Genomic DNA, 18,399 nt, shown 5'->3' on the forward strand with positions numbered 1-18,399 from the left:
TGTCTTCTCCACCTATACCTGTATCAGACACTAGTGGAAAAAGTTTTCATCATTCTCCCTGGAGTACCCCCCTCCTTCTGTGCCAGCTGGTAGGCACTGACACTCAAGGTCTGATCCCTACTACAGGCAAGCAGAAATATTAAGTGGCTTTTGATTAATGATTAATACAATAATCAATACAAATGGACTTGTTTGGAACTTATACTAAATTGAGTGAAATGAACCAAGAATAATGGTTTTTGATCCCCAAGTCACAAGCAATCAGGACACCCACTCCCCTCGATGAAACTTAATGTCTGACTTGGAAACTCAGAGGGATGAAGTCAGGAGGTGTGACCTGGAGCTTTCCAAGGGTGTGCCACGCTATTTGCTTTATCTTTAACCAATATTGGAGATCAGTTACCTGGAAGCAGAACTCATTGAAGTTTTCTGTTTTGTTTATACATGTAAGTGCGCCCACAAACTGATCTTTTAATTGCATAATCTTTCCATAATTGTTGTCCACAGAACACTTTGGGTCATGTGCCCTCTGAAGTTTTAACTCAAATCTTGGGGATGTTGTTAAAGCCCAATTCTGTCTATTACAAGCTTGTGTTGCTTACCAGTATACATGTTTTTACTTATATTTAATCTTTAGTTATCTTCAAGGTTGTTCATTGGAAAGGAAATGTTTGTTATAAACTAAAATATCATCTGAGGTGCAGAACATTTAATTCTTAGATGGATGGCCTGTGGGTTGAATCTAGCCTGTGGGTATGTTTTAGAAACTATATTTTAGTTTCCAAAACTATCAAAAATATCAAAACTCAGGAGTGTTTACCTCTCTACATTTTAAAATAATAAACTTGAAAAAGTCAGTCTGGCAACACTAGGGATGGCGCTTGTGAAGGTACCAGCCACCCTCATTATTATGTTTCCTTTCTAGTCCCTCAGGGTATTTCTGTTTGCAACTCCTGGTTTGCTGAATAAGTCAATCACAAAGGAATCAACCATGAAATTGCGATGTACTCACCCAGGAGTATATTTTAATTTAAATTTAACATTAGCCGATACTGCAGGCTAATGATGAACATTACCCAGCTGTTGCATCGCATGCAACCACACCATTTCAGAAAGAGGTCTTTACATTAAACCTGATATTTACTGAGTACCTACTGTGTGTCAGAAGTAGTAACAGGCACTTCGGCAACAACTTAACCTTCACTCTTAAAATCCAGAGGCAACCAGAACCAACACACCACTGACCAGAAAAATGAAATGCAAGGAAATAACTGTTGGATTAGGAAATATTTTATTGACAGTTTCATGTGAACTGTGTTCCCCAGGTATTTTTATATGGGCAGAGTCTGTCTCGGAGGCAGAGGTGGGCTGCATAAAAGTTTAGCAGTGTTCTTCAAATCAGGATTTGAAGAAGTCTTCAGAGAGGGTAACATAGAGAAAGGCTGTGAGTGGCACATTCCAGGTCACCTGGCTTACATGTTGTCGGTAACTAGGTGGGCATACAGGTGGGAAGAGAAAATGCTTATCCTCCATGCTTTAGTTACTACTGCTGCAAAATTTACAAAAAAATCTGATTATGGTAGGTTTTATTTCAAGGCACTGCTAATAATTCCTGATTTCAACAACTCCTTAGATTGTCATGGTGAAATATGGATTCAAAGATGACTCATCTAGAATATATGTCCCAAACAACCATTATGTGTGGTTTTGGGGTCAACCTGGAGATCTGTCTGTGATGCAGTAACCCAAAAATATTTCATTGAAATCAAGGGTTTAGAGGCGGCCCACCCTTTGTTGTTGCTGATCCAGCTCGTGCTTGACAAAGTTCTGAATGGCACAGCTGATCTTGGCAATGGAGGAATAGAATTGAGAAAGATCTCTCTAGACTGGAACATGGAGCACAGGCCAGAAGACAAACCCTAACAGGGATAAACAATATTTTAGAAGTCAATGGCTCGAGTAGGGATTGAAGAGAAGGTGGCTTAGGAGAAAGACCTCAGATATCTCAGGGCATCTGGGATGTGAAAGTGATATGGTGCTGTAAAAACACTCAGATAAAGGAAATTGTCCTGACTCACAAATGCCAGAAATCTAATTGAAATTGGTTAACATCATATAAACAATCTAATGGATCTTCTACCTGAAAGTTCAGGAGTGCATTCTGAGTAGAAGTTATGTTTAAATATGTAACAGCCAAACTCCAGCATTTTTTCCTAATAGCATTTTTCTCCCTCTGGGCCCAAGGGCTTTGGTTGAAGATGGAACTCAGGGTTTTGGTTCCGGGTGTGCCAAAGGTCTGCATCTTTCTGAACAGACAGTGATGATGTGGGCAGGATCATTTCATTTCTGACCACACGAGATTAAAGAGTGAGAATGAAAATGCTTCAGGGTCTCTGGATGGAACTGGGAACCCTCAGTCCTGCCCCCTTCTGTTGGCAACAATGGGTCATGTGGGTAAAGCTACGTCAGTGGAGTTGGAAGATATAGGCCATCCTATTTTGGGAATAATAAAATGATTGTATGAAAACAGACATTTTATTAGCCAACTTTCCATAACCGCAGCAAAATACATAAGAGAAGCTACTTATGAAGGAATTGGGGGTTATCTCTTGGTTTTTGGAGGTTCAGGATGAGAAAGACATTAAGAAGACCAAACCTTAACTAGAAAATCAAAATTTTCAGTCTTGCAGCCCAAACTCCAGAGAAAGGATAACTAATGCTGAGTTAACTGCCGATGATCAGTGATTGATCTTCATGCATGCACAATGAAGCCTCCACTTAAAAGCCCTAGAAAACGAGGGTCAGAGAGTCTGAGTTGGTGTGCAGATGCTGGAAGAGTGCGTACTCAGAGGAACCAGCGAGTTCCACATCCCAAACCCTCCCCCGGGTGTTTGCCTTAACATATAACTCTCATTTTGTTGTTTCTGGATTGTGTCCCTACTAGCAAGTTAGGAATAGTTACCGGCATGACTTTCTGAGGTCTATGAGATGTTCTAGCAAATTATCAAACCTGACAGGACACCCAGAGAAGTTGGGGCAACCAGGAATGTCTGGACTTGGAACTAATGTTTGAAGTCAGGGTGGTCTTGTAGGCTCAAGTGGCTAAACCTGTGGATCCTGAGAACTCCAGGCAGCTGCTGGGACACTCGATTAATATCAGAGTTAAAGAGGCAGTATTGGAACAAATACCACACATTGCTGTCAGGAGGAAAAATGAAACCTTCAAGGTGTGTCTTACAAAAAGGGGAATAACCTGATTTGTATCTGATTTGTTCTATTCAAGCACTTAAAAAATGGGGCTCTAAATTTATGTTCTACCTTGAAGTATTTAATGACTTCCCAACCAGACCTTAACTATAACCAAGTCCCTTTGTCAAATCACGTATTAGATGCCAAAATTACGTCTCAGAAATGGTCCTGACCATATGAGTTTTTGGAAAAATCATCTGAAATGCAGAAATAGGGCCAAAATAAGAGCACAGCATGACCTCAATAGCAGGCCGGGGCACGGCTTGACGGCCCTTACCTTCGCTAGGACTCATGAAGTCTCTTACAAAGGATCTCTTTTTAGTTTTTGATTAGAGACTCACTAGTAAGCTGTTACCTGTTATCTTTCAGATTGCTCTACAGTATAAAAGATAACACTGGGGGCTATATCTTCATTGCCTTGTAGGATATTACCCAACTTCAAATCTGTTCTAAGCTAGCCAGTTTATTCTAGCATTTTCTCTCCAAAATGTCTTTAAAGAACAGTCCTTCAAAATCTGCCAGTTCTTTGAACAAGTTTCACCAGTCTACTAATGCCTTCATTATAGCGTGAAATAAAATCTTGACGGGTTCAATTTATATTTGCATCAAAGTCGTATTTCTTCTTATTTGAAAATATTCTTTGATGCAGTGCTCTAGACTACTAGAAGGGGGACGTTAAGCAAATTACACTTGGGAGAAGCATTAGGAAAAGATGACAGTGCTATGCTCAGGGACCTGTAATAAAAGGACGTATAAGTGAAACAGTCTAAAGGATTGGGGAAAGCTGCCTGGAGAATGTGGCATGTCCCCGCGAGTATGAGTAGGACCAAATGAAGGGAAGACACTGAGTCTGGGGGAGAATCTACTAACAAAGGCCCAAGGTGGTTTGCATCAGGCAGGGTGGATTGATAGCTTCGATGGTTGGAAGCCCACCAGAGCACCTGCGTCAAGAGAGGGGTCTGGATCAGAGTTCTTGGTCCTCTAGAGATGTCAGAATTCCCAAAATAAGAATTGGATATGGGCCCAGTGCAGTAGCCTAGTGGCTGCAGTCCTCACCTTGCTTGTGCCAGGATCACATATGGGCATCGGTTCTAATCCTGGCAGCTCCACTTCCCATACCAATTCCTGCCTGTGGCCTGGGAAAGCAGTCAAGGACGCCCCGAAGTCTTGGACACTGCACCTGTGTGGGAGACCCAGAAGAAGCTCCTGGCTCCTGGCTTCAGATTGACTCAGCTCTGGCCATTGCGGCCACCTGGGGAGTGAATCAGTGGATGGAAGATCTTTCTGTATCTCTCCTCTGCTTTGTAAATCTGGCTTTCCAATAAAAATAAATAAATCGTAAAAAATAAAAAGAATCGGGGCCTGGCGTGATAGCGTAATGGTTAAAGTCCTCTCCTTGCACGCCTGGGATCCCATATGATCATCGGTTCTAATCCCAGCAGCCCTGCTTCCCATCCAGTTCCCTGCTTGTGGCCTGGGAAAGCAGTAGAGGATGGCCCAAAGCCTGGGGACCCTGCACCCACATGGGAGACCCAGAGATCTCCTGGCTTCTGCCTTCAGATTGGCTCAGCTCCAGCCATCAGGGAAGATCTTCCTCTCTCTCCTCCTCTGTGTATATCTGCCTTTCCAGTAAGAATAAATAAGTCTTTAAAAATTAAATAAATAAAAAGAATCGGATATGCATGTGGCTTTGCCTTCTACGTAAGTTGTCAAATGAGTCCTACAAAAGAAATAGCTAAACGACTCATTGCAGGAACTTTGGCATCTTTTGAGCTACTTTGCAGCTCAACTTCAGAGCAGGAAACAGCTTGGGGATGTGGGGGGAAGGAAGCTTGCTCCAAGAGCCTGATGGAATTGGAGCTCTCCTTGGCGTGTTACACAGAGGCCTAATTAAATCTGCATCCATTAAATAGAACGGCAGCCACGTGGGCTCCCTCTGATCCCTGTGTCTGCTTGGCTGATGAGGGGGGTTTGGGTAATGAGCCCAAAACTGCTACTGATTTAGTTGCAAATTTCAGTAGACAGGGGGGATATAAAGTCAGGGCTTGTGTTGGCAGGAAATTAAGCCACTGCGTCATAAACCAGATAACTAGAAGCAGCAGAAGGGGGCTGGTTTCTCCGACACAAGAGGGTGCTTGTTGGGGTTTTGACCGGAGGATTTCCAATAAATTGCTTTGTCCCTTTTGCAGTCAGTTCAGGCAAGACCAGCAGATGTGCAAGTTGCTTGTATTTTTGACACCCTAGAAAAAGGAGCAGTTGAGAAGTGTAAGAAAATAGTGCCAACTCTAGAAACGCACAGACCTGGCTTGGGATCCCTGCTGTCATTTACCAGCTCCTCTCAAGCAAATCAGCATCATTTTCTTTTCAAAGGAGGTGCTGTTAAGTGTTGATCATCTATTGCCTGATGGAAAGATCAAATGAAAAAAATTCCTATATTTATAGATAAAAGCAGCTGATTGAGCAACTATCTACTTAGCACATTCATTCCGCATATCTCTGAATGCCTGCTACATTGCAAGCACTGTTCCAAGTGGTAGGAATATGCCAAGGACCAAGGAAACCACAGTCCTTAACCTCATGGTGCTTCTGTCCTCTAGCTGCGTGTGAGATTATAGGTACACATACATACCCACCAGAACTTTTGGAAATATGGTAGGTATGATGAATATGACTGGACAGAATCAAAGGTATTATGCATATTAGATAGATAGCAAAGTATGGGAACTTACGTACCTAATATTAATGCTCCTTCCAAGTGGCAAAATGACATCTGTGTGGTCAGGAGTTCATGTTTTAAGATCGGATAGCATGCATTGACTTTGTCCTGTTAGCTTTCAACTAACAAATTATCTGTGAAAGAAGTGACTGTGAGGCTGCCATGAAACCCCAAGAAGGAACAGTCTGTACCTCAAAGTTGCGCAGTCCCTAAGGGTCAGGACTCGACCCGAGCCACCAGTCTCCATTCCAGGAGTCCTGGTTCCACCTCAATGCTATGGCCTTACGATTTTCAGATGTCTCTTCTGCTTAATAAGCTTCCTCCCTCTCCGTCTGGGAAGACATGTGCTTGCCAAGTTTGACTGCCTCCTCTTTCTGTATTAAAAGTCAATAAAAGAAAAGTCAATAAAGAAATCTTCCAAAGGAATAGCTGCATGCTTGAAACCATGCCTTTTCAATTTTCCCATAAATGAAACAATAACAGAGTCCTTGAAGATGAGTCGATGGGTCTGACTACAGTGACTAGAGGACTGGAATGAGAAGTTGCTGGGCCGGGGAGTGACAGTTATTTCAGGGAGTTCTTGGAGCCTGGTGTGTCAATTTACCTTTTACGTGGGGAGTCTTTTCCCAGACACCTTGGAAAGGTGGTAATTGAGCTCTGATAGAGCTCCTGTTTACTTCACAGCTATTACTTACAGATGCTGGTTATCGCGGATTCTTCCTAGAGCAGCCAGAGGGATCTTTGTTACTAAAAGATGATCAGATCTTGGCTGTTGGTAGTGGCTTCTGATCACATTCAGATACAACTGGAATCCTTCTCAAGGCTCACCAAGGAGGGTTCTGCTCCTCTGACCCGGTCTCCTGGCCTCTTATATTCCACACCCTGGCTGGCTTTTAGTCCTTCCAACATAGCCTGTTCATTTCTTCCTGGGGTCTCCCTATTCACTGATTGATTCATCTGCTTGAAGTGCTCCTGGCCCAAGCCAGTGTGTGGTCAGCTCTCCCTTGTCCTCGATAAGCCAAGGCCTCCACCCAAATATCCTCGCACCTCATCCCTGCCTTCTTGACACCTAATCTACAGCAAGATCTCATTTCCCTGGTTCATTCTCTCCTATGATAGTCCTTCTCAGCCCAAATAGTCACCTAAAACTGTATCTCAGATTAGTTTCCTCAGAAGCAGAGCCTGGGCATGGTGATAAAATTGATTGACTTGCTGAGGAGATTGCTCAGAAGAAACTTGACGTGGACGAAGAGAAGTAGTAGGCTAGATCTGAAAAGGGGGCTGAGCAAAGATGATGTTCAGTGTAATCCCTTTCACCCTGTTCATCTCACATATCAGTCTTGCCTTGTACAGTGGAGCTGGTCTTCTGTCCCACAGCAGTTGCTGCAGACTGCCCTAAACATGATTCAAAATTTTGAGGTAAATTTCATTGCACTACAGTGACTCTGTGCACAAGAAAGTAGATGTGAGCTACTTTACAAGGTGGGGAGTTTGTCTTTATGATCAGAAAAAAAGAGATAGATGGCTGTCTTTGGGTGATTGAGTGGATGGTACCCAAATTAGCCCATCAAAGTCAGTATTTTCTTATTCAGACAGAGTCCAAATGATTGGTGGCATGGACTTAAAATGTCCCTTACTTTGGTGATACTGATTTAGAAACATCAAATGGAGCCTTGAATGTGCATTTTTAAAGAAGTTTCATAGTTCTGGAACTAAGGAGCTTGGTCATTATAGAAATCGTGATTTTCAAAACCGAGCCTCCTTCTTCCCATCACATAGCACACTTGTTTAAATTCCCAGTTCCCAGGCTCCTAACTCAAAGGGACCTGAGATTCTGTAAGTCACTGGAAGAAAAAGACTCAGAGCTTCATCAGCCCATATGTATGCACATCTGTGCATGGTCCTTGCATGTGTTGCTCAAGCCCTGGGAGTTTTCATTTATCCTCTAAGCATTGGTTGTGAAAATAGCCTTCTCTCAAGGTTTACGGGAAACACCAGCAAGTCATCTATGAGAACATGACTGGTAGTCTTAGCAAGCACTATATATAGATGTAAGGAGTTCCCATTTTTAACTGGCTTTGTGGTGATGATTGTATACCCAGGACCAATTAATTATATAATTGTACAGTGGAAATACAGGCCTGCTTATTACTGAGAATCTAAATATTGTCAGTATTATGTTAGCAGAATGTACAACCAAGTCTCTTCTAAGCACAGGAACTTGTTTGCATGCCACGTACTCATGGAGCTGGTCCAGCCAGGTTTCCAGTTGAGTCTGGGAGTTGTCCCTGACAAGATTGCAGAGTTAGGAGTGGGAAGTGAAAATGACAGTACTAAGAGGGGTTTGTAATCTTCAGTTTTGCAGCATTATACAAAATGTTCCCTTTCCTGCCTTAGGACTTCCGCACTGACTGTTCCCTCTGCCTGCAATGTCATTCTCACTTATCTATGTGACCCCACCTCTCACCTCCTCCAGCTCTGCTCATAATGGCCTCTTCTTGATGAGACCCTCCCTGGCAACCTTCCTGAAGTTGCAGCCACACCCCTAGCTTTCCTGGTCCCCTGTTCTCTGCCATTATTTTTCCTGAATCACTATCTTCTAATATACTCACTCATTTTAATTCTGTGTATTATACTGTCTGTCAGTTGGCCCTAAAATGCGAGCTGAATGAAGGCAAGGATTTTTGTCCCTGCTCACTATAATCTCTTGTACCTAGCACAGTACCTGACAAATATTTTTTTGTTGTTGTTTTTAATGAGCGTTCATTCAACTGAATATACAACATGATTCCCATGTCAGGCATCAATAATACATATATAAATAGAGCCGTTTTGTGTTACTCATAAAGCTCACCTCCTACTGTAAGAAAAGAACCAAGAAAAGCAAGTGATGTTAGGAAGTGGGAGATGATTGTAAGAGGTGTGCCCTGGGTGTAGGTATGGTGTATGGCAGGTAGGTGTGTGTGCAGGAGCTGATGAGGGAAGGGCTAATGTAGACCAGGAGCCAGGGAGAGCTTCAGTTAACATGGAAGATGATTAAAACTGTAACAGAAGGGAAGACCTGCCAGGAGGAGTGTGTGTGTTTGTGTGTGTGTGTGTGACAGAGAGAGAGAGAGAGAGAGAGAGAAAAGTAATAGAAAAAAAAAACAGACATCCCCATGGACTCATATTGAAATCTCAGTATAGCTTCCTGTTGGCTGGGCTCATTGGGTTCATTTTGACCCTGTTGGCCTACTCTCCGCTAAAATGCAATCTCCCCCATCGTATCTTCAGCTTTGAGTCATTCCATATGTTACAGGGCAACTAGCCTTGGACTTCATAAATAAAAAACAAGTCTCTTAAAGCCTAGTACTATCTATTCGAACCCTCAGCCTTTCAACAGGAAAAGGGAGCAGGCAGTTTTGAAAGTCCAGACTCTTCCGCACCAGTCTGTCTAAATGAAAAAGGTTTCCTTTACCTCCTTTACCTTTTCTGCGACGTAAATTGTCATCCCACCCCTACATTGACAGTCATCCTGCATGGCAGGGTTGAGAGTGTTTCTTTCCCTGGAATACCTAGGTTATTTTTGCTGAGTGCTTCTTGCTCCTCTGTGAGGTAAGCGTGATGATTCTTGTTTTCAGAAGCGGACTGAAGGCCAAGGCTACCTCACACGTAACTGACGGCACTGGAGCAATGGCTCTGCTCTGTGGGCTATGGAGGAGGAAACAACGGTTCTTGCTCAAGGAGAAGGAGAGTGGCAGGGTGCCTGTCTCAGAATTGGCAGATTAAAGGCTGGTGCTCTAAGATGAGTGGAGAGTTAGGATTCTCCCCCTCTCCTGCCGCCGTGCTGCTATTAAATATTAATTTCCTTTGTCTTTGCAAATATCAAAGTTGACAAAGACACACATCATAAAAAATTTAAGGCCAAGTTTCCCTCTAATTTCAGCTTTTTGTCCTGGAGCTGTATGTGAATGACTTTCTTTCCCTGCTGCTGGGGTTGAACTGTGTGACCTTTGTCCTTGGGATAAGGTGGGTGTCCACAGAGCAGTGGGAGATCAAGGGCAGATTCCTGGCAGGAGTCTGACAATCCCAGCTTCAGGCATCAACAAACGTTGCCTTTCAAAGATTTTTAGGAGACAAGAGGAACTGTGCAAGGGAGTCCTTTCTGGCCATGAGTTATCTAGCTCTCTGGAGAGAGATCAGTAAGACAAGTGGGGCAGCCAGGGCATTCCATTGACTGCAAGATACTGGAGGGAATTTTTTATTTCTCAGCATTGGTTTCTACCTTTTGGGTTGGGTTTTACAAAAGAACTTTGGTTTTCTTTTTTGGGAGAGCTTGTTGAAAACATACAGAAAGTATATTTCAAAAATGAAAGCAAGGGGCCCGGCGGCGTGGCCTAGCGGCTAAAGTCCTCGCCTTGAAAGCCCCGGGATCCCATATGGGTGCCGGTTCTAATCCCGGAAGCTCCACTTCCCATCCAGCTCCCAGCTTGTGGCCTGGGAAGGCCCAATGCATTGGGACCCTGCACCCGCGTGGGAGACCCGGAAGAGGTTCCAGGTTCCCGGCTTCGGATCAGCGCAGCACCGGCCTGTTGCGGCTCACTTGGGGAGTGAATCATCGGATGGAAGATCTTCCCCTCTGTCTCTCCTCCTCTCTGTATATCTGACTTTGTAATAAAAATAAATCTTAAAAAAAAAAAATGAAAGCAAGAAGATGATGAAAATTAAATACAACCCCAGAACCATGTAGGAACATTGAACACCCAAGTTACAGTACTGTTTGTTCCTAAGGGAAAGGGATATGGGGTATTATTTTAAAAGGTATACGCAGAGCCTTTTGATTATTTTGGTATTCTTTGGCTAAACATTAGGTACATAAGTATGCATATTTTTCCTTTACTACTTCTTTGCTGTTGGGGCTGAGATAATTTCAGATAAATGTATTACAGTCCCGTGTTTTATTCATCATTGAAAACAGTGCCTAGCACGACCCCTGCTGCTCAGTAGATATTTAATAAGTATTTCTTAAATATAAAGGACTTCACTGTGTATCACCTCTCAACTTGTATTTCCTCCTTTGGATAATAGGGTTAGCAATTTTTGTAGTCAACATTATCATGAGAGTTCAAAGCACTAGCATCAATAGAGCATCTCCGTGAGTGCCTACCTGGGCGTAGTTACCAGGGGAGAGATGGTTCTCTCTGGTATTGTTCTTTTGGTGCCTCAAACATGCCCACATTTAGTTGAGGTGGAGAGGTAGCCTTTGCCTTCCTTAAAAGCTTTCCCTTTGCTCTTTTGAAGGCAGGTGCAAATGAGAGAGCATAGACATGTTCATTTTCATATCATTCCTTTGAACCTGAAAACGCGTAGACTAGAAAATAGGATGACACCAGCAATTTTAACTTTTCTTCCAGCTAACTACTGTTTACAATGTTGGTTGCTTTGGTTTAGCTCTGAAAAACTTTTCAAGGCTCCAGTAGTTAATTATAGCCGTCCCCGGGTTTGTGGAAGGGGAGCCACCATCGGGAAATCAGTACCTCAGACTAGGCTAGGACACAAGCACTGGCATGCTAGTAACTCCAGGAAGCAGTGACTTTGTAAGTCATGGATCTCACCTTTACATCCCTTTTGCAAAAGCTTATCCAAACAGCCAGCAGTGCACACATCCTGAATTTTTCAAAACAAACCTGATGTGTGTTAGAATTCTCCAGAGAAACAAGAGTAATGATAACATATATATTATGGTTTTTAAAAAAAGACTATACCTGGGCTTCAGACAGTTTGCAGGAAAATATATTTTTAAACCCATTTTTTTCCTGCATAGATATCTTAGCCTCCCATCTTATCTGTTTTCAGACTCAGGCAACCATGGAATGAAGATATTCAGAAAAAAAAAATTACATTTGCACTGAACACAACAGACTCTTCTTCTTGCCATTAGTTTCCAAACAATAATACAGAAGAACAACCATTTCCATAGCATTTGCATTGTATTTAGATACTCGGGATAATCCAAAGAGGGATTTAAAGTGTGTGTGGGGATGTGGATAAGTTTTATGCTTTTTAGGTAAGTCTCCATGGTGTCCATGGAGAGGAATTTCAGAAGGAAGAGACAGCAAGAGACTCTGAAATATTGGCACAGGAGGTTACCAAAGCTGAGAAAGCCCATTAGCTGCTGTCCATGGGCTGAGGACCCAGGAAAGCAGGCAGTGCAACTCTTAAGAGTGTAGATTCAGGTCCCAAACTCAAAACCAGAGGTGGGCTGGAGGCAGGAGAAGGCAGACATCTCAGGGCTAAAAACTGAGCAGGGGGTTAGTCTCCCCTTTGTTTTTATTCCAAGCAGGCCCTGTGTGGATGGGATGATGCCAGTTCACACCAGGGAGGACCATTCTCTTGGCTATGCCTTGAGATTCAAATGCTAATCTGCCCTAAAAGCACCCGCCAAGGCAGACTCTTGTAGTCCAGTTACCCATTCATCTTGGAATCCAGAAGTAAATAAACCTTATCTAATGGTCCAGTGGCCAGGGCTGACCTGGGGTAAAGCCAGGAACCAAAACTTGGTCTTGTTCCTCCTCAGGAGTGCAAGCACTTGGGCCATCTTCCACTGTCTCCACAGGCACACAACCTTGGAGCTGCAGTGAAGGCTAGACCATCAAGACTCAAGCCAGCAATGTGGAATGCCAGTGTTACAAGCAGTGGCTTAACCCCTCTCAATGTGACACTGGCCCCAAGCTTTTACCTAGTGTGTTTTTATTTATTATTATTAAGATTATTTATTTTTATTGGAAAAGCAGATTTACAGAGGGAAAGAATGACACAGAGAAAGATCTTCCATCCACCAGTTCACTCCCCAAATGGCCACAATGGCTGGAGCTAAGCCCATCCGAGGCCAGGAGCCTAGGGCCTCTTTTGGATCACCAAATGGGTGCAGGGTCCCAAAGCTTTGGGCCATCCTTTACTGCCTTCCCAGGCCACAAGCAGGGAGCTGGATAGGAAGTGGAATAGCTGGGACATGAACTGGCGCCTATATAGGATCCAGGCACTTGCAAGGAGATGATCAGCCAATTAAGTCATCATGCCTTCGCCTACCTTTTCTTACATAATCATTACATCATTGCTCCTAGTCAAACCTCATCTGAACCAACCCCTTTCTGGAAAAGGTGTGCCTCCTAGATCTTTCCACACCTGTCAGACAGAACATCTGGCTCCTTTATCTGAGCAGTGATTTTGTACTTCTATTTAATGTGTATCACTTTGTTAATTTTAAAAAAAAGTGCTTTCCTGTGTTCTCTCTGAGGCCAGGGGTTTCTGCTTACTGTGTCTGGTTCATTTCCATCCTGATCTCAGCAATCCCACCCCTCCCCCCCAAGCCTAGGAGACACTCAGCAAATATTTTCAGAATAAATGAACAATTTCAGCCATCAATTCTAGTTAAGTAATTGAGCTCTGTAACTAGAAGAGGCTTCACGCACTGATGCTTGAATCCTATTCTAGCAAGCATTAGAATATTTAAATCAAATGCATGTCTTAATGAAATGGTCAGACTTCTATTGATATTCAGCTACTAAAAAACGCTCATCTATAGTGATCATGACATGCTTATGAACTAAAAGGAAAAAATGTATTAATCATCCTTGCCTACAGTCGACTTAGAGCTGATTGAGATTTCCTGAAAGATGCAGAGAAGGAGCAGGAATCCTGCAGCTAGTTTAGCAGTAAAAGCAGATGCTCAGTTGACTTGGGCAACAAACGTTCAAGCCTGCTGCCTTCCTCAGGCCTTTGCCCTGGCTCCCTGGGCAAAGATGGCTTGGAAGAGTTGCCCTGGGTCATCCTTCCTTGCTCCAGTTCCTTGTGTTGGTTTTCGCTGGTTTGATAGCTGGCATGAAGATCTTAGATACTCAAGCAAACTCAAGCAAGGCAAAAGGCCCTTACATGGCTTGTACTATGTAAAATCAGTTCCTAACCATACTCTTTTTCTCTGCCATATAGTGCTTTGTGTGCACTGGTGGTTAGCCACCTCTGTGAATTTTTCTTTGTTTTGTCTTAGTTGGTCAGGGACTCTACAAAATCCTAGAAGTGTAGGCCACAGGTATGAAGGTCAAAGTTTCCTTGGGTGACCACAACCAGCAAACAAACCTGAAGTGAGTACTTCTGTTGTCCGTTGTCATTGATGAGACCCTCTTGGATCAAGGAGTGAAGGGTCAGTTGAGTTTACCTGTGACGTTTGTGTTACCTCAGTGGTTAAGAAACTGTGTTGGGAAGAGAACTGGTAGAAGGAGAAAGTGTATATGGAAGCCATTCAGTCACACCAGGTTCAATAATACCTCCTAAGTGCTGCCAGGCAACTTTTTAAACATAGTGAGTGATATGAGAGGAGGCTATTGGCAGTCTTCATCCAGTATTAAAGCATGTTAAAGATTAGTGATCAGCACTGGATGAAACTAACCAAGACTTACCTCTGAAAGTCTCAAAGGAGGAATACTAAATGTATGTCCTTGTGGACATACAACTGTATGTGTGAACTTCAATACTTTGGCACCAAGTCTTTTAATTCCATTTTCCATGAACTTTTTCAAGTGTGTTTTTAGGAGTGAGACATGCTTTAAATAAAAAGACTATCTCAAATACTGGTGAGGAAAGGGTGCAAGACTGATTTTGCAACTGCAAATGGATTGCAAGTAAGTGTTAAGAAGTTCTCTTTATTGAGTGAGATTATCTTGTTCATTTGTTGGTTCTTTCTCCCCTGTCACCAGTTAGAATGTGAGCTCCAGAATGCAGGGACTTGTATGTCTTCACCGCTATAGCCTCAGTGCCTGATGCACAGCAGGTGCTCAGTAAGTCCTTGCTGAATCAATAGGTGCCAAGAGAAGACAAAAAGCAAATAAAACAGAGTTAATAGTGCTTATTCTGTGGAGAGATTATGGGATGGTAGTGTATTTTATACTCTGTTCTCTTTTTCCAATTTCTCTTAACAATTTCTAATTAAAGCAAAGGGAATCAATATGACTTGGGTAACATTCACGTTATCACTAATATTGATGTTAGTGGGGAAGTAGTGTTCAAGGTCAAACTTGTTAATAACACATACTTGAAGCATTGATACAGTCATGACATTGAAGTTATATATTCCTGGTTTTTGTTGATCAGTTCATCTGTTCACAAATACGCATTGTGTGTCATCATGCATTAATTCTTATCCTTAGTAGGGAGAGACTGTTAAAGGATCATTTTCATATTTTCAAAAAAGGTAAAATCATGACTCTCACACAGACATAAAAGGAAAAATGTGTTAAAGAATTTAAATCATTAACAAGTGAACTGGAACTACAGCATTAGAAGTTCAAAGAATTCAAAGACTAGGCCCATGCACAGGTCAGGAATATTGAAAAGAATTTTTACCTAGAGGCAAAACTGGCCCGTGCCACAACAGGGAGCCTCCACTGTACAGGACTGAGCTACTCCACTCTCAGAATTCTTGAGTTTCTGCAGATAGGAGTCATTTTGCGTTGCTACCAGCTATTACAATTGAAAGTTGTCAAATGATTTGATAGAGTGAAAGCCTAGTGTTCGAAAATTTGGAATAACTCTAAACAGTTGGCTTGTTTTCTATTGAATCTCAGTCCCCCCTCCTCTTAATATATAATGAATGTGGTATCTGTTAAAAGTGCATTGAACAAAGAACTTGTGTTGCTCTGGATAGAGAATAAACACTTATGTTAAACCTCGGTGTACAAGGCCACTGTGGATAAAACTCCTTTATAAGAATTGGATCTTGCCCAAAGAACTGAAATCTAAAAAGCAAACAAAAAAAAAACTGTTGTTAGAGTGCCCTTTAAATATTTTTAAGTTTAAATTATTTCATTGCAAATTAACAAACCCAAATTTTTTCATTGCAAATTAACAAACCCATGCACACTTACATAAATAAAAGGTAAACCATAAGGAAACAGGGAAAAATAGTAAACAATATCATTGGCTGCCTTCCTTCTATTAATTCTATTTTCTCATCCATTGGAATTCTAGAAAAAGCAATAATGTCCACTATCAAGACACTTTTTAGTGTTAAAAGGGAGAGACCACTGGGAATAGGGAAACCTTTCTTTAGCAGGCCATCTGGATGTATAAAGTACACCAGGGGCTAGTTAGTGTTAAAGAGAAAAGTTAGAATGCTCTTCATTTGACAGATACAGAATGGTAGGAATCGAAGGCTTGCATACAAGAAAGGGGCTATCCAGGGAGGCAGAGGGAGATGTGGAAGACTAAGTCTTCAGTGAAGAGGGCCAGTGAGAAAATCTCAGGGTCAGGAGATGTTTGCTGCATTGCCAGGATCATGACATCTGATATTTTAGTTGAGACTACTGCCTCTTTTGTTTAATGCTCTAATCACCAATAATACTGAGGAATTTTGACTTAAATAAATAGCAGCTGGATGTGATTCTGTATCAGTGGTCTGTGATCCATTTGGGTCAGAGGGAGTAGGGAGGAGATGTTGTAGGAGTTAAGAAACTTGCCAGAGAGTGAGTAAAATACACCATATTTTGGATTACTGCCCAAATGCCTACAACAGCCAGGGCTGGGACAGGCTGAAGCTGGCCTCCAAAAACTCAATCTGGGTCTCCTGTGTGAATAAGGACCCAACTACTTGAATCCTCATCTGCTACCTTGCAGGGTGCATATTAACAGGGATTCAAATCAAATATTCGGATATTTACCCCAAGTAGCAAGGTAACCCAAGAACAACACCTGCATGATGTTTTGATAGTCACATAGATAGAGAAACTGCTGCCGTGTTCAGAGGAAACATTAAGGCAACTTGGAGAAAACAGAAGTAGTTGTTGAGTATTATCAGTACCCCTACACACACACTCTAGCCTATTTAGAAATGATGTGTTCATATCTCTTAGATTCACGCTTATATTAATGTTAAAAAAGTAAGTCCAAAGTAAGAAAGGAAAGCAGTGTGTGGAAATCTGGTGATTGCAGAAGCGTTTGAAGCCCTGTGCTCCCATAATTCTCTCTACCACTAAGTGAAGCAGTTTTCTTAATCTTCCCTCAACTGTAGAGGCAGTCCGACTTTGCAAGAACATGTTCAAACCCTCAGAACACCAAACAAACACATGTTGGAATCAGAAAATTGGCTCCTCTGACCAAATACTCCTGCAGGAGTGTTTTTCTAAGATGTCGAAGAACATGGAGTGGATAGCAGAGTGGCCAAGATGCTGCTCAGGGTACCCAATAGGCATAGCGGGCAGCCTACTTTTGAGTCCCAGCTCTCCAGCCTGCTAAGGAGCACCTAGGGAAACAGTGGATAATGGTGCAAGTGCCAGGTTTCTACCCCGCCCCACAGATGACCTGAACTGACTTTCTAGCTTCTGGCTCCAGTCTGGCCCATTCCCCAGCAGTCAAGGATATTTAGGGAGTGAACTAGCAGATGAAAGACTTTTTTTTTTTGCTTTTGAAATAAATAAATATGTAGAAATAACTACTTAATACAAGGTAATGGGCTGGATTGAATTCCCAGTGCTACAACTTAATCAAGACAAAAGGAATTTGCATAATGCTGTCTGAAGAAAGCGGGTGGTGGTGATGATAAAGAAGGCATTACCTTGTGCCTGAACAAACAAGTTGCAAGTTCACCAGCTTTTGTCCAGTATTCCTTCCTTTTGTCTTTAGCTACTGGAATGATATGAAAAATACAGTGTTAAACCTCATGCTCAACTGTTTCTACTCCTCTGGCTGTGTTGTTGCTGTTAAGGTCATTTCTGATTTCTGTTCTCTGGTTTGCCTGTTCATCTCATGTCATGTGGGAGAGAGAGAATAGTTAGTTGCAGGGAAGGATGACATTTTTCCATTCATGCAACCTAAAGATACAGGTAAACCCACCTTCAGATGACTCTACTTGGCGATTTGCTGACTTTACAATGAGGCAAAAGCATTAGGTCTCAGTAGAAAGCATACTGGAGTTCTGGGTTTTGGTCTTTTGGTGAAACTTTCAACTCAGTCTGCCAAGTGATCCCTTCAGTGAACAGTTGGGCCTCTATGTAAACTTTGAGGCTGTGGCTAAAATAAAATGCATGGTAGGTTAGGGGTCTTGGCTATATTTTCATCTTATCAGTACTTTAAACTTAAAAGGGACTTAAAGGGACATGACTTCATCCTAAGCCAAGGATCATCTGTATTTATAAATATTTGATTTCTGCTAAGTTGTATGCAGATATTTAGCATGAACTGTGGGCAACAGAGACAAGTTTAACAAAATCACACAGAAATGGGAAGATATGTGACCCCTCAGATGAGCAGGTTCCCTTTTACACTAGAGGAGTGTAGGGACATCAAAGCCCTCAAAAAATGGGCCTTAAACCCAGTAGCAAGTCTCTAGGTTTGTCTTTTACCAAGGTCTAAGCAACTCACATAGACCAGTGTCTCCTCTTCATTGTCATCAATATTAAACACAA

The sequence above is a fragment of the Ochotona princeps genome, chromosome 24, assembly GCF_030435755.1.
Source record: "Ochotona princeps isolate mOchPri1 chromosome 24, mOchPri1.hap1, whole genome shotgun sequence".
Lineage (NCBI taxonomy): Eukaryota > Metazoa > Chordata > Mammalia > Lagomorpha > Ochotonidae > Ochotona > Ochotona princeps.